Source organism: Mesoplodon mirus (assembly GCF_964341445.2).
Source record: "Mesoplodon mirus genome assembly, chromosome: 9".
In the NCBI taxonomy this organism is placed as follows: Eukaryota; Metazoa; Chordata; class Mammalia; order Artiodactyla; family Ziphiidae; genus Mesoplodon; species Mesoplodon mirus.
Genome location: NC_138985.1, coordinates 38,818,452 through 38,841,444, shown reverse-complemented (window position 1 = coordinate 38,841,444; position 22,993 = coordinate 38,818,452). Strand labels below are relative to the sequence as shown.

The 22,993-nt window shown below is 38.3% G+C and overlaps 1 protein-coding gene across 1 annotated transcript in view; it reads left to right on the top strand.

Moving 5' to 3' along the window:
* Window positions 1-22,993, top strand: part of ELAPOR2 (endosome-lysosome associated apoptosis and autophagy regulator family member 2) — a 179,458-nt gene that overhangs the window by 18,612 nt on the left and 137,853 nt on the right. The gene's annotated exons all lie outside the window — the stretch shown is intronic.

Here is a 22,993-nt window from a genome sequence, read left to right as displayed (position 1 = left end):
TTGACTTGATTTCATTGGTCCTCTTCTCATCTCTAAACTCCAGGTGGATCCAGTTAGTCATAAAATAAGTCATTTTAATATGGTATACAAGGCTGTTTGTCATGTGGCCTTAGGCAACCTTTCTAACTTTCTCTTTCTGCCTTTTACTCCCTTCCTGTTTCAGCCTCTTTCTTATTCTGCGATCTAACCACAAATCTCAGTTTCCAGAGATTATCATGCACTGCCATCCTTGGTTCCTTTGCTCATGGCCATGTCTGAAAAGCCATTTCCTCTTTCCAGGACAGCTAACCTTTAATTATCTTTCAAAACCTGGGTTAAATGTCCTTATTTGTGGCTGAGATACACACTGCCCAGCAGAATGAATCTGGAGCATAACCCTGCCTACATTTGCTTTCATTTGTCCTGACTAAAGAAGAAGCCCAATGAAAGGGCTTGTTATGATTGTTTTAAAATATGTTACCAGCTACCTTCAGAGAATGGACTTCAAGTGTATTTCAAACAGCAGACCTGGGGCTAGTGAGTAGAGGTTATAGTGAGGAACATCTTTCTTCAGATTAAGAAAGAATTGTAAACTTTTTCTTTCTTTCTTTTTTTTTTTTTGCGGTACGCGGGCCTCTCATTGTTGTGGCCTCTCCTGTTGCGGAGCATAGGCTCCGGACGCGCAGGCTCAGCAGCCATGGCTCATGGGCCCAGCCGCTCCGTGGCATGTGGGATCTTCCCAGACCGGGGCATGAACCCGCGTCCCCTGCATCGGCAGGCCGATTCCCACCAGTGCACCACCAGGGAAGCCCAAGAATTGTAACCTTTAAAGATGTTTATCATTGGAAAGGACTTTGTAAACTAGTTAGATCTTCATAGAAGTAAACAAGCAAACACTATAAATGACTATTTCTTATGGATTCATTCATTTAATCAACATTATTAATCACTTTGCCAACCACTGTGCCAGAGGTACCAAAGATGAAAAAAAACCTTTCAAGAAACTTATATCTAATATAGTGGTTCTCAACCTGGCTGCACATTAGAATCACAGGCTGATAATTTGTTTCTAATTTAGGAATCTCTGAGACCAGGGTCCAGGAAACAGATTGCAGTGTACAGCTGTGGTTAAGAATCACTTGTCTAATGGTTATTTTTCCAAGTGCCATTTATTTAATACCTACTCTTTGGCTGGCCATGTGATGTTCGTTTGCTCTTTGAACAAATATTTATCCAGCTCCTCTTTTGTTTAACTTCATCAGTGAACAAAAAAACAGAGTTTCTGCTCTTATGGAGTTTATAACATGGTAGAAAATAGACATCACACAAATATATGATGGGTGGCGATAAATCTAAGAAGAAAAATAAGGGAAGTGAGGGGACAGAGGAGGTATCTTAAGAGGTCAGGAAAGGGATTTTGGTGCTGTGGCATTTGAGTGGCACCTGGATGGAGAGAGGGATCAAGCCATGTGGACATCTGCGGAAAGGGCTTCCAGGCACGTGGAGTAGCAAGGGCAAAGGCTGCGAGATGTGTGTACTCCTGCCATATTCAGAGGAGAGTGACCCCGTGTGGCTAGAGTGGAATGAGTGAGGGAGATAAGACAGGAGATGCAGACGCAGAGGACACATCTGGATGGGGTGTGGCAGATGACATGGCATCTTCTAGGGCCTGTTAAAGACTTTGCTTTTTATTCTGTGCTCAAAACCCTCCACGGGTATTACAAGAAGTGATATGCTTTTTGTGTAAAAAGATCAACTTGGCTGCTATGTGGAGAATAGATGCTGGAGACCTGGGTGAGAACAGATCAGTTAGATTATCACAACAGTCTCACGAGGCATTATCGCAGCTTAGATTAGGGTGGTGGGGTGGAGTCATGGGAAGCTATTGGATTCGGTGTATATTTTGTGTACAAAATATATTTTTATGTGTTTGAAAGAGGTGATAGGCTTTCCTAAGATCTCCTAGGAAGGACTTTAGGTAGAGAAAGAAGAGGTCAATGACCAAGTGCTGGGACACATCCGGAGAGTTCAGAGAGCTGATGGGGGAGAATGGTGTCCCAGGGGCCAAATGAAGAAAGTGCTGAAAGAGGGGAGAGGGATGGACTGAATCAAACACGGTTGTTGTCTCTAGTGAGAGGAATGTTGCGAATTGATGCTTGGATTTTGCGAAGTGGAGGTCGTCAGTGATCTTGAAAGAGCGGTTTTGGTTGAGTGGTAGAGACAGTCAGTCAGTCAACCAGCTCGACAGGGAGTGGGTTCAGGAGAGAGAGAAGAAAGGAGGCAGACGCGGTGCGAAGAGGCCGTTCTTTCGGGGAGCTTTGCTGTTAATGGGAGAAGAGCAAAGTGGCAGGAGCTGAAGGGGGCTGTGCAGACGGTTACTTGCCAACAGTAATGCTGAATGGACTATACTTAAGGTTCTTTCCAGTAGCAAGATTTTGTTCTATGATTACTGACTCTGGTTTTATTTTTTAGTTTTTAAGATTGAAGATGAAGCACACCTTTGTTTTTCTATCCTCTTGAACTTGAGACACTTTTTTTTTTTTTTTTTTTTTGCGGTACGTGGGCCTCTCACTGTTGTGGCTTCTCCCATTGCGGAGCACAGGCTCCGGACGCGCAGGCTCAGCGGCCATGGCTCACGGGCCCAGCCACTCGGCGGCATGTGGGATCTTCCCGGACCGGGGCACGAACCCGTGTCCCCTGCATCGGCAGGCGGACTCTCAACCACTGCGCCACGAGGGAAGCCCTTGAGACACTTTTTAATGTCACATGACTGTCCCTCCTCTCTAGCTTGGGGATATCTTTTTGTATTACTTTTCTAGGGCTGCCATAGCAAAGTACCACAAACTGGCTGGCTTAAAGAACAGATATTGATTGTCTCACAGTTTTGGAGGCTGGAAGTCCTAAATCAAGATGTTGGCACGATTGGTTCCTTCTTGGGAAGGATCTATTCCAGGCCTCTTTCCATGGCTTGTAGATGGTCGTCTTCTCCATATGTCTCTTCACATCTGTCTTCTCTCTTTGCCTCTCTCTGTGCTCAAATTTCTCCTTTTTGTTAGGACATCTGTCATATTGGATTTGGGCCCACCCTAATGACCTCATTTTAATTTGATTATTTCTGTAGAGATTCTATCTCCAAATAAGCTCATATTCTGAGGTACTCAGGACTCACTGTAAAAATTTGGGGAGGGGGGCACGTAACACCTTTACTTTCCCATAGGCTCAGTTCTGAAGGTTTAATCTAATAATATTTAACATTTTTCTGCTGGATGGTATTTAGGCATAGTTATTGGCTACTTAATTTAGTCATCCTGGTAGCAGGTGTCACTTAGAAGGGTGGAGCAAGGAAGGTGGATTTCCTCATGTATAAAATGAGCACGTGCTGAATTGGACCTTCTGTGAATCACCCTTTTGAAAAGAAATATAAAATGAGTTAGAGAGGTGGTTTTTTAAATACTTTATATGAACATGAGGTCAGACTTTTCTCAGACTCCTCATTTACTCTCATGTTTAAAGTAGTAGAACAAGTACGTTAGGAGATGCAAACTTTGTCTACCTTAGGGAGAAGAGATAAATCAAGGTGCCTTCTCTAGGAAGACACCTACCTTAACTCTGTGTATTATCTCCCTGGTGTTATCAAGATGGCAGAACAGCCTAACCCTAGATAAAGGCCAACATCTGACCCCAAGATGTATCACCCTTATACAGAGAAATTAAGTTGTTTATTTTAAGAAGTTTTGTGTTGCACTAAGAAAAAGCATCATATAAATTGTCTCTATTTGTGTATCTAGGTGTATGATCTAATGAAATGTTTCCAGCAAATTTCTGGCTATCCTGTTCTCTCTAAAGAGTTGCTTCTCTTCTAGCATCAGGCTTTAGTTGGAATGTATGCCATTAAGATAGCCTTATAAAACAGTTTGTGACTATAGTGGATTTCATTTGGAAGCTGTTAAAATACAGCTCATAACTGATAATGATTGCAGTTATCAGTACATGGACCCATTAGCTCTAAATTCTTAGTGCAGCAAGGGAGAAGTGTAAATTTAATTGAGGAATAGCAAATATTTTTTGTGGGCTTATTACTTCCTTATAGTATTAAGGCAGAGAACAATGCTTTAAAATGAAGAAAAATCTGTGGCAGAAATTAGCGTTAAATAGGGTACTTATTTAAATATTTTTCGAGTTACTGTTTGGCTTGGAAACCTAACTTTTTTTGTTTGTTTGTTTGTTTTTTGTGGTACGTGGGCCTCTCACTGCTGCGGCCCCTCCCATTGCGGAGCACAGGCTCCAGACGTGCAGGCTCAGCGGCCACGGCTCACCGGCCCAGCCGCTCCGCGGCACGTGGGATCCTCCCGCACCGGGGCACGAACCCGCGTCCCCTGCATCGGCAGGCGGACCCCCAGCCACTGCGCCACCAGGGAAGCCCGGAAACCTAACTTTTGACAGTGCCCTAAGATAACCACTGAGTGAATCTCTTGGATACAGCCTTGATTTTTTTAACATTGTATATTTGGTTTAAATAATTACAACTTTTTTCATATTGTTTAACTTTAAACATTAAAAAAAAAACAAACCTCTGAATAAGAAAGCTAGTTCTTCTCTAAAATAAAATAGCAGCAGGCCTCTCCTCAGCGGGTTTTCCACAAATTAAACCTGGCAGTAGTCCAAATACTAACCATATTATAGCAGATGATTTGTTAGGATGGATTCTTGTTCTGGCTCCACAGTTAACTTCATCGATGACCACAGCTCAGTGAAATCTGAATTCGATGTTCTTCTGCACTCACAAAATCACAACCCTTCCAGCTTCTCCCTTTACTTTCTCATGTTCAGTGACTGTAGAAAGACATGTTTTTCTCAGCGCTTTCTCAGTGACTGTACTGATGTAATACAGAGAGCATATGGAAGCAGATATATGCGTAGGTCTTGATTTCATGTTTTGGTAGACTGGTTTATTTAAGCAAATATAACAGGAGAATATGTTTGTTTAAGGTTTTCCTTTGTACCAGCTGCTGCATTTTCTCTTTCCGAGGCTGGCCTGCCAGAAATGTACACCTTTATTCCTGCACTATTTGACAATTTCCAATTGATAATTTTTTCAGTGAATTAATTGGCTCCTTGAAAAATGTGTCATATGTCTAGCATGCATATTTTATGAATTTTGAGGAGTTTTGAAGAATTATGCTCAAATTTGGTTTTGTTTGAAAGGAAATGTTTTTATTTTATTAAAATTATTTAATGGTAAAGGCTTAGTGTTTCTTAAGTATTGTTTACAGAATCAGCCTTAATTTACAACTTAAAAAGCATACAGTCTAATTTTAATTATTCAGAAGAAAGGCCTTCTATTTATTGCAATTATTTTTTGGAAATCAGTTAATAGAGAGGTATTGTTCAGCTGGATCTGCGTGCACCAAAGTGTGGTGGGATAGTCATTGACCAAGGGAGTCAAGAGACCCAGTTATGGGACTTCTCTTGCTGCTAGTTGGCTGTGTGACCTTGGGTTGCTTGCTTTCTCTTGAACTTGATCTCATTTGGAAAAGGAAGATTGATTTAGATAATCTGTAAAGGCGTTTCCAAACTCAACATTTTATGAATTTCTTTTGTCTAGTTTTATATTTTAGGGAAACGGAGTATATCTTTGCTTCTTGTTGGATACTTTTGGCTGAATGTGGAATTCTTCATGTCCAGTATGGTCATACTGGGCAGAGAGGTGTAACTTGGTAGTTTTTAGAAAATAGGCATTGTTTTTATAAGTAGTCAACAAGAAGGCTTAGTGAATCCAGCTTGTGCTACTTCAGTTTGACCCTGACCCAGACATGTGTTGGCATTTTTTACCAGCAGATGACTGGTTCTGTAATTTTCATTGAGTCATCTAAGTCAGTTTTTTTTAGACATTGAGCATGAGATACTTAACATTCCTTAAGACAAGATTTCGGGGACTTGGAAGGTCTCTGCCTTCTGTAATTCTGCCTTGGGTTATAAGATGATCTAGAACAAGGAGGACTCAATCTCAGTGATAAATTAAATCCAAGACAGTTAGCCTAGGATTTTTTTGCAGGAAAGGAGTCACAGGTTAGTGATGTGAGGCAGGCTTGGGTGAAATTTGCTTTTTATTTTAATTCTCCTTAGTTTATTCACTGACCTATGACCTTACTTCAACTGCTGAGACCTTGTTTTCTTATTGAAAATGATCATGCCACACAGGCATGTTTTATAAGAATTACCCCTGAATAGAGTTATACCATACTTTTAGACAAAAAGGCTCAACATTGTAAAGATGTCTATGCTCCACAAATTGAGCTGTACTTTTAAAAGAATCCTCCAAGATCCAAATACAGTTTCCCACCACTGAAAGTGTATGTCTGTTGGAGAGGTAGAGTAGGGAATAAAATGATCTTCAGGTTTGTAAGATAGAATATATCTTTGAAATCAGCTGGGAAAATTCTGAAAAAGAAGTGTGACAAGAGAAGTTACTCTGATAATCTACAAATGAGAGTATGAACTATTAAATACTTTCTGTAAACAATTGGGTAATGTTTGTGTAGAACCTTAAAACATATTCTCACCAAGTATTTTATATCTACTTCTATAATTACCTTAAGTAAATCGGTTAACTGAACGATGATGTGTGGATAAGGTTGTTCAACTCAGCATTATTCATAAATGATCCAAACATTTAATAGGTGGCTGGTTTAATAGATTGTTTCTTCTATTAAGTGGGATACCGTGGGACCATTAAATGTGATGACATAGCAGTGTAATTAATACATTTACATAGAAAAGGTTTACAATATATTAAGCAGATTAAAAAGTATGTTATACAGACTTTGGTGTAGCTATTTAGATGTGTGTATTGATTTGGAAAAATGTGCAACAGATTTACAGTGATTATTCCTGCGTGGGAAGATTATGGCTAGTTTCCCCCCAACTTTACACACTTACCTCAGTTTCTAATTTTTCTACCAAGACCCATGGATTCTTTGAGAGGAGGTAGAACATACCAGTTGAGAGCATAGGACTCCGCAGCCAGTCTGGTTGGGTTTAAATCCCAATCCTGTCACTTACTAGCTGTTACTTGAGCAAGTCATTTTAGTTTTCTTTGCTTCTCTTTGTCATCTGAGAGATAACAGTAAATAACAATAATAATGATAACACCTACCTCATAGAGTTGCTGTGATGATTTGGTATACTTAACGTATGTGACCTCTTTTAGAACAATTCATAGTAAGTACCATATTTATGTTAGCTATTAATATTTGTGTAATAAAAATAGTGAGTGAGTGAGAGACCAATGGACAGACAGACAAACTAGCATACCTGGAATTCACTGGTTGAGGAAATGGTCTCTTAGAGTATCAAGTGATTGAAACAGTCTGGTAAACTTTAAGGAGGAATATGATGATTAGCTGTTTAATTTTTTTCCTTTACTATTTTTTAAATTTTAAAAATAAATATTGAGGTGACATTTACATAACATAAAATTAACTGTTTTAAAGTGAACAGTCAGTGACGTTTTTAGTATATTCACGATGTTGTGCAACCAACCTCTGTCTAGTTCCAAAATATTTCTGTCATTCCACAGTAACACCCTGTGCCCATTAGTCAGTTTCTCCCCATTTTCCCCTTCCCTGAAGCTCTGGCAACCACCAATCTGCGTTATGTGTCTATGAATTTATTTATTCTGGATATTTCATGTAAATGGAATCATATACGTGACCTTTTATGTTTAGTTTCTTTGACTTAGCATAATGTTTTGGAGGTTCATCCACATTGTAGCATGTATCAGTACTTCATTCCTTTTTACGGATGACTGATATTCTATTTTATGTATGTCTCACAATTTGTTTATCTATTCATCCACTGATGGACACCTGAGTTGTTTCCACACTTTGGGGATTGTAAATAGTGCTGCTATGAATTGTTTATTTTATTTATTTTTTTGCGGTACGCTGGCCTCTCACTGTTGTGGCCTCTCCCGTTGCGGAGCACAGGCTCCGGACGCGCAGGCTCAGTGGCCATGGCTCACGGGCCCAGCCGCTCCACGGCACGTGGGATCCTCCCGGACCGGGGCACGAACCCGTGTCCCCTGCATTGGCAGGCGGACTCTCAACCACTGTGCCACCAGGCAAGCCCGAATTGTTTATTTTTATTAAAAAGTAGTTTCTTCTGTCAACAGTGGTTTATTTATTATAGAAAATACAGAAATGCCAATAATCCCAGTTTACATTTTGGCATAGGTCCTTTTAGTATTTTTTTAATGCATACGTATATGCATATGTATATAAAAACACAACTGTGTAAAAAAAATAACTTTCTTGAAAGAGAAAAATTGGGAATCATATTATATATTCTGTTTTATGGCAATATTTACCACCTAACATTCCAGAATATTTTCTGATGTGTATAAGTATTCTGGTACATCATGATTTTTAATAAACAGAATTTTTTTGCCAATCTCTATTGTGATAAAAGCTTAGCTTTTGATCCCTATTTTAAGTAATGCTATGATGAATATCTCTTTATTTTTGTCAAATAGTGCTTCGTTACTTTTCTAAGGTTAAAATCCTAGGAATAGAACTGTTTTGTCAGAGTAAATATTTTTAAGGCTTTTGACGCACATTGCCAAATTTCCATCCAGAAATGTTAGGCTGATTTACATTCCTACCAGCAATATTCCAGTGTCTTTTTCCTCTTCTTTTGCTCGTTTAAAAAATTCATAATCATTGTCATTTTAACAAGAATGATAACTATTTATAATATATTTTTATTTCTATTCATATAAAACATTTTACCATATTTACTGTTTTTGTCCTTTTTTGAATGCCTGCTTCATGGCCTTAAGAGAATTTGTCTTTTTCTTAATAACTAGAATTTAAAAAGTATATAATGAAGATGTAAGTCTTGATATGTTACAATCTGTTATAAATGTTTTTCCCTAGTTTGCTATTTGTCTTCTCATTTTGTCTGTGGTATTTTGGTCACAGGGGACTTAGACGTCTTTATGTAGTGAAGTCTATCATTCTCTGCTTTTTTTGGTTACTGCCTTGCTCAGATGTTTTTCCAGGTCTTCCTTAAGTGATTGGTATATGGTTTTGATAATGAGCAAAAATCCTATATTCTCTTGTATGAATGTGGCTTAAAACTTACATATTGTTCACAAATGCTTCTTGTCTCAGTATTTATTTTGCTATATATAAACTTTCTCCAATGACTTAGAAAAAACTGCCATTAACTGAGAGCTTCTTGAACCATCTGCCTAGGATCTTCTGTGTTATACTTTAGAGACAGACATAGATCACTGGAAAACAAGGGCACATCTGGGATTTATTCAGGGAACCCATTTCCATGGCATGTGTTCCAATCAGAACAAATTCACTTAGTCTTTTCTCCATAGTTTCTCTGTGTCCAGAGTCTTATAACTTGCATTGACTTTTGAGGTACTCATATCCTCATTCATCAAAGACAGATTGAATTTTGTTCCTTTATTCACCTGTAGAGGAAATAGAACTGATTCTTTTTTTTTTTTTTCTTTTTTTTTTTTTTTTTTTTTTTTTATGGTACGCGGGCCTCTCACTGTTGTGGCCTCTCCCGTTGCGGAGCACAGGCTCCGGACGCGCAGGCCCAGCGGCCATGGCCCACGGGCCCAGCCGCTCCGCGGCACATGGGATCCTCCCAGACCGGGGCACGAACCCGTATCCCCTGCACCGGCAGGCGGACTCCCAACCACTGCGCCACCAGGGAGGCCCAGAACTGATTCATTTTTGAGGGAAATTGTTTTTACCCTTTGAAGATCATTTAACTAGCACACCTCATTTCTTAGACATCTCAGTTGATTTGTCTTTATTATACATAGGTAAAATATTCTTATATCTTAGGGAAACAAATTGTATGAATCGATGGTAACCTAGGTAAGCATTTAGCATTTTTCTTGCATTAAATGTCAGAATGGGAAGTGACTTTTCCAGTGGTATGAAATGGAACATCTGTTTACTGTAGGCTGAGGATGTTAATGACAAGTCATTTAGTCTTTATCTGCTTGTTTTTGTATTTTACTTCTGAATGATCTTTCTCTTTTTTTCTTTGTATAAAAATAATACATGTTTATTATAAAAGAGATCAGGAAATATAAGCAAGCCAAACATGCTGAGATGATTACTGTTCATACTTTTGTGTATATCTGGTCCATATATATGCAGTCATACATGCATTTTATAAAAATGGAATCACATTACACTTATCACATCATGAGCTATATTCCCGTATCAGGGGTAGATGTACACAGTTTGTAATGAGTACACAGACTTGCACTGTGTGGATGTATCAAAATATATTGTAGCAGTTCCCCCTTGTCAATCATTTAGAATGTTTTCCACTTCTTGATATTACAGTTATGTAATACACATTGTCGTAGCTCTATCTTTTCTATATCTAGATATTTATCTTTAGATATTTCCTTAGGACAAATCCCCCAAAATGGAATGTATCCAATTTCTGAATCTTATAAGTTTTTTTTTTTTTTTTTTGAGAAATGAGATTGTCAGGAATGGAGAAGTCTACCTAGGTGTCTTTTCACATTTAATACATGAAATGAAATAAAAATTTCTCTTCATTGTAAAGACATTGTTTATCTTTCTACAGGTCTCTTTCTGGCAATTCATCTTCCACTGTAATTTATTTTCACTTCTGTGGAAAACAAATGTGAGGGGCTCAGTGGGATAGGAATTCTAGAATATTTTCTTTCTATCTGTATACTTGTTGGAAAGTTGATTTTTTTTTTTTTTTTTGGTTACTTTTTGAGGGCAAGCTTTTGGAATGGAGGTTTACATTCTTCTGACCATGTCTGGTCTGTCTCTGACGTTTAGAAAAGTTTTTACTGTTGGTGTTACAGCTTGCAGATGATTACCCACCTTGTTCTCAACTTTAACCTTCTCTCTTCATGTGGACATGAAGAGCCCACCTTGTGCAGTCGCTGGTCACCATAACGGGGATGGAGAGAGGATAGGTTCTGCAGCTCAGGATAGTCACGTGATACGTTGTGACCAATAACTCAGTGGGTCAATTCTTACATAACTGACAAAAGCAATTGAAACATGAACTGTAAGTTATTTTGGCATTGCCTCAATGTTTTCTGTGATTTCTGACTCTCTTGTGCCCCCTTCCTTGCAAGTCTTAAAACTTTCCAACTTAGAACTTTATTATCAGTGATAAATAATCTCATTCCAAAAACAAAGATATAGTTTGGGGCTCAAATATCCCTCTACATCTAAATGCTAAGATAACAAACAGTGTCATTGTTATGAAAGTCATTGATAAATGGTGACTGTGTCTCTGCGTTTTGAAGGTTAAAGAATTTTCTCCCTGTTTGCTTTCGTGGGTTTAGATTTGTTTGTCTCAGGTTTCAGCTTCACAGTGAATCATCACGCAGATTCCACTAATTTAGGAAAGACTTGAGAGCATGAGGGTAATCACACCTTCAGAGAGAGATTTGTTGCCAAGAAAGGAAATTACTGCTGTTATGTCCAGTGCTTTAATGAAGAATCTGGCCACTGCAGCCTGTCAACGGACAGACAACCTACTTTAAGAACACCTGTTGTGTAAAGCACTCAATCTGAAATACGGAATAAAGGGATGTTATTGATATTAGAAAAATATTTTTTATTTTTGGATGATTTGAAGCGGGTGGCCTTTCAAAACAGAGTTTTTGCTAGTGAGGAATTGAATAGTTTGTGTTTGTTGGAAAAACTTTAGGCAGAGAGTAGGAAAGAGCTGGGATTAAAATTGGTGTCAGAGAACTTCTAAAGCAGATATCCTATTTGTGTCCAACGATCTTTAAAGTGTTGCAGTTCACAACCTATTGACCATCTGTAAGTCTTCTTTGAAAAAATGTCTACTCAGGCTTCTGCCCATTTTTTAATAGAGTTGTTTGTTTTTTTGATATTGAATTGTATGACCTGTTTATATATTTTGGATGTTAACCCCTATTGATCATATTATTTGAAATTTTTTTCTCCCATTCAGTAGGTTTTTGTTTTGTCGATGGTTTCCTTTGCTGTGCAACAGCTTTTAAGTTTAATAAGGTCCCAGTTGTTTACTTTTGCTTTTATTGCTTTTGCCTTAGGAGACAGATCCAAAAAAATATTGCTATGAATTATGTCAAAGAGTGTTCTGCCTGTGTTCTTTTCTAGGAGTTTTATGGTTTCAGGTTTTACATTTCGGTCTTTAATCCATTTTGAGTTTATTTTTGTATATGGTGTGAGGAAATGTTCTAATCTCATTCTTTTGCATGTCGCTGTCCAGTTTTCCCAGCACCACTTATTGAAGAGGCTGTCTTTTCTCCATTGTTTATTCTTGCCTCCCTTGTTATAGATTAATTGACCATAAACGTGTGGGTTTATTTCTGGGGTCTCTATTCTGTTCCATTGATCTGTGTCTGTTTTTGTGTCAGTACCATGCTGTTTTAGACTATACTGTAGATTTGCAGTATAAAGTCGGGGAGCATGTTACCTGCAGCTTGTTCTTTTTTCTCAAGATTATTTTGGCAATTTGGGGTCTTTTGTGGTTCCCTGTAAATTTTGGGATTATTTGTTTTAGTTCTGTGAAAAATGTCATGGGTATTTTGATAGGGATTGCATTAAATCTGTAGATTGATTTGGGTAGTATGGATATTTTAACATTATTAATTCTTACATTCCAAGAACATAGGATATCTTTCCATTTTTAAATTCTTTCGTCAATGTTTTATAGTTTTCAGAATATAGGTCTTTCACCTTCTTGGGAAGTTTATCCCTAGGTATTTTATTCTTTTTGATGCAATTTTAAAAAGAATTGTTTTCTTGCTTTCTCTTTCTGATAGTTCATTATTACTGTATAGAGAAGCAACAGATTTCTGTATATTAATCTTGTATCCTGCAACTTTACTGAATTCGTTTATTAATTCTAATAGTTTTGGAGTGATGACTTTAGAGTTTTCTATATAAAGTATCAAGTCATCTGCAAATAGTGACATGTTTCCCTTTGGAAAAAATTTTGGATACTTTTTATTTCTTTTTCTGATATGAATATTGCTACTCCAGCTTTCTTGTCGTTTGCATTTCCATGAAGTACCTTTTTCTATCCCCTCACTTTCAGTCTGTGTCTTTAGATCTGAAGTGAGTCTTTGTTAAGTAGCATATAGATGGGTCTTGTTTTTTTAAAAATCCAAACAGCCACCCTGTGTCTTTTCATCGGAACATTTAGTCCATTGATATTAAAGGGATTACTGATAGGTATGTGCTTATTGCCATTTTGTTACTTGCTTTCTGGTTGTTTTGTAGTTCTCTGTACTTTTTTCTGTTAGTTTCTTCCCTTGCAGTTTGATGATTTTCTTTAGTGGTATGCTTGGGTTCCTTTCTATTTTTTGTGTACCTTTTGTAGGGTTGTGATTTGTGGTTACCATGGGGTTCATATATGTTGACCTATAACTATATCTACTTGTTTTAAACAGGTAGTCTTTTAAATTCAGACATATCCTAAAATACCTACATTTTTTACTCCCCTCCCTCACTTTTTGTGTTTTGATGTCATATTTTACATCTTCATGTTTATCCTTTACTGATTATTATAGTTATCGTTGATTTTACAATTTTTTGTCTTTTGATCTTCTTACTAGATTACTTAAGTGGTTGATCCTTAGCCTTTACTCTCTATTTGCCTTTACTAGTGGGGTTTTCCTTTTCCTATAGATTCTTACTTCCTGTTGTAGCCTTTTCTTTTCCACTTAGAGAAGACCCTTTAACATTTCTTTTAGGGTAGGTTTAGTTTAGATGAACTCTTATTAGTTTTTGCTTGTCTTAGAAGTTGTTTTAATTTCTTCTTCAATTCTAAATGATAATCTTGCTGGGTAGAGTATCCTAGGTAGCAGGTTTTTCCTTTTCAGCACATTGAATATATTATGCCACTCCCATCTGGCCTGCAAAGTTTCTGCAGAGAAATCAGTTGATAGCCTTGTGGGGGTTCCCTTGTATATGACTGTTTTTCTCTTGCTGCTTTAGTATTCTCTCTTTATTTTTATTAAAAATTTTTTTTCCTTTTTTTATATCTTTATTGGATTATAATTGCTTTACAATGTTGTGTTTGTTTCTGTTGTACAACAAGTGAATCAGCTATATGTATACCTATATCCTCTCCATCATGAGGCTCCCTCCCTCCCTCCCTCCCCATCCCACGCCTCTAGGTTGTCACAAAGCACCAAGCTGATCTCTCTGCTATACAGCAGCTTCCCACTAGCTATCTGTTTTACACATGGTAATGTATATATGTCAGTGCTACTCTCTCAGTTCGTCCCTCTCTTTAACTTTTGCCGTTTTGATTATGACATTTCTTGGTGTGGGTCTGTTTGAGTTCATCTTGTTTGGGACCCTCTGTGCTTCCTGTACCTGAATATCTGTTTCATTTTTCAGGTTTGGGAAATTTTCAACCATAATTTCATTAAATACATTTTTGACCCTCTTCTCTCTCTTTTCTCCTTCCGGGACTCCTATAATGTGAATATTGGTACACTTAATGTTGTTTCAGAGGTCCCTTAAATTGTTCTCATTTTTTAAAATTTAGTTTTCTTTTCACTCTTCTGATTGGGTGACTTCCATTATTCTATCTTCCAGATCACTTACGCATTCTTCTGTATCACCGCATCTGCTGTTAATTCCTTCTAGTGTGTTTTTTACTTCAGTTATTGTATTCCTCAGTTCTGACTGGTTCTTTTTTTTCTATTTTCTAGTTCTTTGTTAAAATTCTCACTGTGTTCATCTATCCTTTTTCTTAATTCTTTTAACATTTTTATTACTAATGTTTTGAACTCTTTATCTAATTGTTAATTTGTTTTGTTAGTTGTCTTTTCAGGGGTTTTCTCTTGCTTTTTCAATTGAGACAGATTCCTCTGTCTTCTCATTTTGCTAAACTTTCTCTTGTCTCTATGAAATTGGGTGAAATAGTTACCTATTTTGGTTTTGTAGGGGTGTCCTTAAACGGGAGTGTCTCTGTACAGTCTGCATGTGCCCATGCAGACCTGGATTTGATATGAACACAAGTCACATCTTTCCTCAGGGTGTGCTGGCAGCTATCACCTTGGTAGGAGGTGGGGCTGGAAGTGGAGGAGCTAGGGCTGGAGCCATGAGTAAACCAGGGCTTCCCCTCTGCTCAGTGGCCATCGCTGCCCTGTCTGAGACAGGATCGGATCCCAAGTTGCTGGAGCAGAATTCCTGAGGGTTGGGTCTGAGCTGGCTCCACGCTCTTTCGATGTGTGCTCTCCTCCCTCCCAGCACCAGCACTGTCGACCCAGAAGGCAGCAGGGCAAGAAGGGCTGATGCCAGCACTCGGCTTGGTTGGGGTGTGGGCTGTGGTGGTCTGGCCGCAGGAAGAGATTGGTAGTGCTTCTGATGCACTGCCTGTGTAAGCACCAGTAATGGCTGCCCCTGTCCTGCTTAGACTCTGCTTTGGGTCTGAGCCACCTCTTTGTCTCACAGCTGAGCTCTCACCTCAGCTGTGGCAGTCATTGCCACAGGGTAAAGCACACGTGGCTGGAGTGGTTGCATGGCTCAGGGCGGGGCATGTGCCACGGTGGTCATGCGAAACTGTCCAGCCACTCGTGCAGTCTAAAGCCACCCTCTCTCCACCCTGCTTTGTTTTATGTGTGTTTCTGCTTAAAGACATTTTGTTTAATATATATTGTTAACTCATTAGTATTGACTTCATGGCCAGTAACACTGTAACTCATGCCTGAAGCTTATCTAACACATGTTTTTTCTCCATAAGGCACATCGCACCCTTCTAGGAACACTAGGCAGCGTTTTCAGCACCGTGGTTGGGGCCCATTTTAAAGGGCAAAATTACCCATATAAAGGCAAAAATCACAAAACACTTGGCACAGCATATGCTATGAAAAGGACACTTGTTTACAGTATGAGAGCTGAAACAGGAAGGCAGAGCATCATCTTGTTTGACCTCAACTGGGAAGATGCATGTTGGATGATTCAAATTTTTGCCGCCTTGTCCATGTCTGTGAATGATGGCCAAAGTGCCATGAGTATTGATTTTGTCGTTACAGACAAATGTTAGTGAGTAGGAGAAGTTGCAAGTAAGGAATCTGCAAATAATGAGAATCTGCTGTAGCCCTTTTTGGTAGAACTTAAAAAAAAATAAAACAGAATTGAACTTAATTTAAATTTATCTTGATGTTGTAGGCTCATCGTTATGAAGATGCTTATGAAGTTAATCCAACATTAATTGAGAGTCTGTCATTGCTACTCCCACTCTGGACCCCTGGTTTATCATTATCTTCTTCATCATCTGTTCCTCCTTCACGCCGTCGCAGCTGGTACTTCTCCATGTTGCAGCTTTAGGAAGCTAACCCCCTTCTTCCCTTTCTTGCTGCTCTTAATCTGCTGTCTCCTATAACCGAGGGAAAACTTGGAGATTTTAGGAGGAAGCAGAAAACCACTCTCATTGAGTGATTAAGAATCATTTGTAGATATGAGTTAAACTCAATAAATGTGAGTGTGAGAGTGAGAGAAGGACTTTAGTACATTACCTTTGTGACAGCTACTTCCCTTCTGACTCAGAGCCTTTTGTTGTGTTCACATTGTTTTCCATGGTGTATGCGATGACTTAGAATGCCAGTTTTTGCCATTAGATTAGTGGAGAGGACCACTCAAGCTTGGGTTAATATCTTGAGCTCTGTTCTTTTCTTTTGGTGATTGTATAAAAACTCTGATAGAAAGCAGAGTCTTGGTCGTTTTTGCCTACACTCCTGCTTATAGGAACATGACTTTCATCTTATAAGACTAGATGCTGAGGTCTGGAAACACAAGCTAAGTAGCTTAGAGTAATAGCAGAGCTGATGAGGAAGTTTGCCAAACACTTCTTGAATCTCTGTGTTTGTTTCTATGTATTAGGTGAAATAGCTGCCTCTCCCAGCCTTGGAGGAGTGGCCTTGTGGAGGAGCTGAAACTTATTTTTCAACCTTGCCCTAGCTCCTGGTGTCTCTCGAACCTTTGAGATTGTCCAAGCAACTTGATTTGTTGTTACTAACTCCTATTGGGTGAGGGTGTGCTAAGCTCCGTCAGTGGTCCAAAGAGAGGGATCTCAGTTGGCATCTAGTTTCAGGCTGATTGGAAGCCAGACCCTCAGGCAGCAGCTTTTACAAATATATCCAGTCCCATGGGACCACAATCATAAATCCTGCTGGCCTCCAGATTGGGTGATCTGGAGGAGTCCCCTGTGGGACAGTTGTAAAAACTGGGGATCCAGACAAGTGTAGAAGCTCTTTTTTTGGGAGGTACCAGCGAGCTGTGGCAAAGCAGAGAGAGAGTGGAAAGATGGCATCCCCTGGCCTGTGTTCTCGGAGAGCACCTCTTGGCCTCCAGATGCATTCCAAACCTGAAGCTTGCCCCTCAGTCTGAACTCCAGAGCAAGCAAATAGGCCGCTTTCACAGAAAGGTCGGGGGTGTGTTTCAGTCTGCTGTCTGTGCAGTGCTCTGGGGCTGGTAGCCTGCCAAGACCTGTCTCTCTGATTGTTACAGTCCTGTGGGACCCAAGAATGCAAGTCACGTGGCCACAGAGCCAGGCTGTCAAGGAGCATCCCCTGTGCAGCGGGCACCAAGACTGGACACCATATGTAAATACTGGGGCAGCAGACCCGTGTCAGAGCTTCCCTTTAAGACATGCTAGCCCAGAAGGAATAAAATACCTAGGAATAAACCTACTTAAGGAAGTAAAAGACCTGTACTCAGAAAACTATAAGACACTGATGAAAGAAATTAAACATGATACAAATAGATGGAGAGATATACCATGTTCTTGGATTGGAAGAATCAACATTGTGAAAATGACTACTCCTCAGAGCAATCTACAGATGCAGTGCAATCCCTATCAAACTACCAATGGCATTTTTTACAGAACTAGAACAAAAAATCTTAAAATTTGTATGGAGACACAAAAGACCCCGATTAGCTGAAGCAATCTTGAGGGAAAAAAATGGAGATGGAGGAATCAGACTCCCCGCTTCAGGCTATACTACAAAGCTACAGTAATCAAGACAATATGGTACTGGTACAAAAACAGCAATATAGATCAATGGAACAGGATTGAAAGCCCAGAGATAAACCCATGCACCTATGGTCAACTAATGTATGACAAGGGAGGCAAGGATATACAATGAAGAAAAGACAGCCTCTTCGATAACTGGTGCTAGGAAAACTGGACAGCTACATGTAAAAGAATGAAATTAGAACACTCCCTAACACCATACACAAAAATAAACTCAAAATGGATTAGAGACCTAAATGTTAGACCGGACACTATAAAACTCTTACAGGAAAACATAGGAAGAACACTCTTTGACATAAATCACAGCAAGATCTTTTTTGACCCACCTCTTAGAGTAATGGAAATGAAAACCAAAATAAACAAATGGGACCTAGTGAAAACTTAAAAACTTTTGCACAGCAAAGGAAACTATAAACAGGATGAAAAGACAACCCTCAGAATGGGAGAAAATATTTTTAAATGAATCAGTGGACAAAGGATTAATCTCCAAAATATATAAACAGCTCATGTAGCTCAATATTAAAAAACAAACAAACAACCTAATCAAAAAATGGGCAGGAGACCTAAATAGACATTTCTCCAAAGAAGACATACAGATGGCCAAGAGGCACATGGAAAGCCTCTCAACATCACTAATTATTAGAGAAATACAAATGAAAACTACAGTGAGATATCACCTCACACCAGTCAAAATGGGCATCATCAGAAAATCTACAAACAATAAATGCTGGAGAGGGTGTGGAGAAAAGGGACTCCTCTTGCACTGTTGGTGGGATGGTAAATTGATACAGCCACTATGGAGAACAGTACGGAGATTCCTTAAGAAACTAAAAATAGAACTACCATATGACCCAGCAATCCCACTACTGGGCATACACCCTGAGAAAACCATAATTCAAAAAGAGACATGTACCCCAGTGTTCATTGCAGCACTGTTTACAATAGCCAGGACATGGAAGCAACCTAAGTATCCATCAACAGATGAATAAAGATGTGGCACATATATACAATGGAATATTACTCAGCCATAAAAAAAAAGAAATTGAATTATTTGTAGTGAGGTGGATGCACCTAGAGACTTTCATACAGAGTGAAGGAAGTCAGAAAGAGAAAAACAAATACCGTATGCTAACACATATATGTAGAATCTAAAAAAAAAAAAAGGTTCTGATGAACCTAGGGGCAGGACAGGAATAAAGACGCAGATGTAGAGAATGGACTTGACACGGGGAGGGGGTAGGGTAAGCTGGGACGAAGTGAGAGAGTGGCATGGACTTATATACACTACCAAATGTAAAATAGTTAGCTGGTGGGAAGCAGCCACATAGCACAGGGAGATCAGCTCAGTGCTTTGTGACCACCTAAAGGGGTGGGATAGGGAGGGTGGGAGGGAGACGCATGAGGGAGGAGATATGGGGATATATGTATACATATAGCTGATTCACTTTGTTATACAGCAGAAACTAACACACCATTTTAATGCAATTTTACTCCAATAATGATATTTTTTTAAAAAAAGGTCATTAGTGTAAAAAAAAAAATTCTTGGGTTTTAGTCTAGTGCCTCACTCCCTGGTCTGTTCAGCAGTGCCAGGCTGTGTGAATTTTATTCTCTGCTATGAACAGTTGCACATTTAATGCTACCTTCTGCCAACGGACCCATTTCAGATATGACTTTTGTATCTGAAACATACCCAGTTGGAACGTTCTTTTAATCCTTGCCTACATTAGATTTAGCTCCCATAATATTTTTGTTGCAGTGCGGTATGTGTTCAGAGTGTTATTCACATTCTAAATGCAAAAACAATTGTTAGCTCAGGATAGAGAGGCATGATATAATTGAATAAAAACTAACTGATTACATGCAGAAAGTATAGCTCTGTATTGTTTAGTACTGTAGTCACTGGCCACGTGTTGCTGTTGACCATTGGAAATGTGGGTAGTCCAAACTGAGACATGCTGTCAGTGTAAAATACAAATAAAATAATGAAGTTTTCCATGAATAGTTTTATATGATTACATGTTTAAGTGATATTAGGGTAAAATATATTATTGTAATTAATTTGGACTGTTTCTTTTTATCCTTTTAAAGGACATCCTTATAGCTCATTTATTTTGTAACTGGATGTTTGTACCTCTTATTCTCCCTCACCTGTTTATTCATCCTCCCACCTCACTGCCCTCCAGCATCCACCTGTTTGTTCTCCGTATCTGTGACTCTGTTTCTGTTTTGTTGTGTTTGTTCATTTGTTTTGTTTTTAAGTTTCCACATATAAATGAAATCATATGGTATTTGTCTTTCTCAGTCTGACATTTCATTTAGCATAATACTGTCTAGATCCATTCATGCTGCTGCAAATGGCAAGAGTTACTTCTTTTTATAGCTGAGTAGTATTCCATTGTGTGTGTGTGTGTGTGTGTATGCATGTATGTACCATATCTTCTTTATCCATTCATCAGTTGATGGGCACTGGGTTACTTTCTTTCTTTTTTTTTTTTTTTGCCAGCAGAGAAACTTGTTTATATAATAATAGAAAATAGAAAATCAGGATACAGAATGACTACCAATTTAAAATAGGTTACTTTCTTATCTTGGCTATTGTGAATAGTGCTGCAGTGAACATAGGTGTGCATATATCTTTTCAAATTAGTATTTTCATGTTGTTTGGATAAATACCAGGAATGGAACTGCTGGATTGTATGGTAGTTCTATTTTTAATTTTTTCAGGAACCTCCATACTGTTTTCCATAGTGGCTGCACCAATTTACATTCCCACCAACAGTGTATGAGGGCTTTCTTTTCTCCACATTCTCAACCACACTTGTTATTTGTTGTCTTCTTGATAATAGCCATTCTGACAGGTGTGAGGTGGTATCTCATTGTGGTTTTGATTTGCATTTCCCTGATAATTAGTGATTTGAGCATCTTTTTGTGTGTCTGTTGGCCATCTGTATGTCTTCTTTGGAAAAATGTCTATTTAGGTCCCCTGCCAATTTTTAAATTGGGTTCTTTGTTTTTTTGGATGTTGAATTGTATGAGTCTTTGGTATATTTTGGTTATTAACTCCTTAGCAGATATATCATTTGCAGATATCTCCTCCCAGTCAGTAGGCTGCCTTTTTGTTTTGTTGATAGTTTTCTTCACTGTGCAAAAGCTTTTTAGTTTGATGTAGTCCCATTTTTAAATTTTTGCTTCCCTTGCCTGAGGAGACATACCTTTTTAGTTTGATGTAGTCCCATTTTTTAATTTTTGCTTCCCTTGCCTCAGGAGACATATCCAAAAAAATATTGCTAAGACTTATGTCAAAGAGCATACTGCCTATGTTTTCTTGTAGAAGTTTTATGTTTTCAGGTCTCATATTTAAGTCTTTAATCCACTTTGAATTTATTTTTGTTTATGGCATGAGAAAATAGTCCAATTTGATTCTTTTGCATGTGGCTGTTCAGTTTTCCCAACACCTTTTATTGAAGGGGCTGTCTTTTCCCCACTGTATTTCTTGCCTGCTTTGTTGTAGGTGAATTACCCATATAAGTGTGGGTTCATTACTGGGCTTTATTCTGTTCCATTGATTTATGTGTCTGTTTTTGTGCCAGCCTCATCCTGTTTTGTTGACTGCAGGTTTGTATTGTAGTATAGTTTGAAATCAGGGAGCGTGGTACCTCCGGCTTCGTTTTTCTTTTTCAAGATTGTCTTGGCTATTTGGGGTCTTTTGTGTTTCCACACAAAGTTTAGAATTATTTGTTCTAGTTCTGTGAAAAATGCCATTGGTATTTTGATAGGGATTGCATTGAATCTGTAGATTGCATTGAATCTGTAGATTGATAGGGATTGCATTGAATCTGTAGATTGCCTTGGGTAGTATGTTGTTTTAACAATATTAATTCTTCCAATCTGTGAGCCCAGTATATCTTTCCATTTGTGTTGTTCTTTTTACTTTTTAAAATCAGGCTACTAGGGAACTTAAAATTATGTATGTGACTAACATCTGTAGCTTATATTTCTGTTGGGTAGTATATAATATACAACTGGTATAAATGTTATATGCTAGATGTTTACAGTGTATAGACCCTATTTCTTATTTTCTTCTCTCATCTTCCCTCCCTTCTTATAAATATATTTGTAATGTTCTCCTGTTGAGGAGATGGTAAGAAATATAATATGCTTATTCAATGACCAACTCTCTAGTAACCCACTGACCACACTTCTCATTACAGGTAGTTGCCATGCACTTCTGTGAAAGCTACCAAGATACCAAATTAGTAAAAGCTGGATAATATGAGACCATATTTTTTATGTGCTGAAGTTAAAAAGCCAACTGGCAATTTTGAGAACTCACTGAAACTGGAAAAAATGTGTTGAGAATCTGGTAAAAGGAGTTTGAAATAAGTTTCAGCAATCCTTGTTTTCAAGTATGAATTCTTCTGAACCTTGGTACTGTCAGTCAAGACGAATTGAATATTACCAGAGTGTTGAGCAGTATTATGCATTTTAAAAAGCTGGCTGCTATTTTCAGGTATACAGAGGTGGTAGACCCAGTCCAGGAAATGTTCTGCCCTTTATTATTTTGCTTGGTATAGCATCAAGCACATGGTTTATTTGCCAGCTCGTTTTGTGGCAGTATTTTAAAATTTCTACAGCCTTTATTATTAAAGTGACATTTTACTCATATGAACTTGGACAATGCAAAATTATAAATACCTAATTTTAATGTAATGTCTCATAATTGTATCTATATTCAATATACTAATATATAGTTTTTAAAGAGAATAAATAGAGCACGTGTAAGGACTTCTAGGTAGCAATGGAAATCTGTCTCTACTATTTGCTGGCGAATTTAATGTTTGGTACAATGTGATGGAAGAAAAAAATGTAATAAAAAAAAGAAAAGGTTCATCCACTTTCTGATTGTAGAGGGAAATATAGTACATTCTGACTC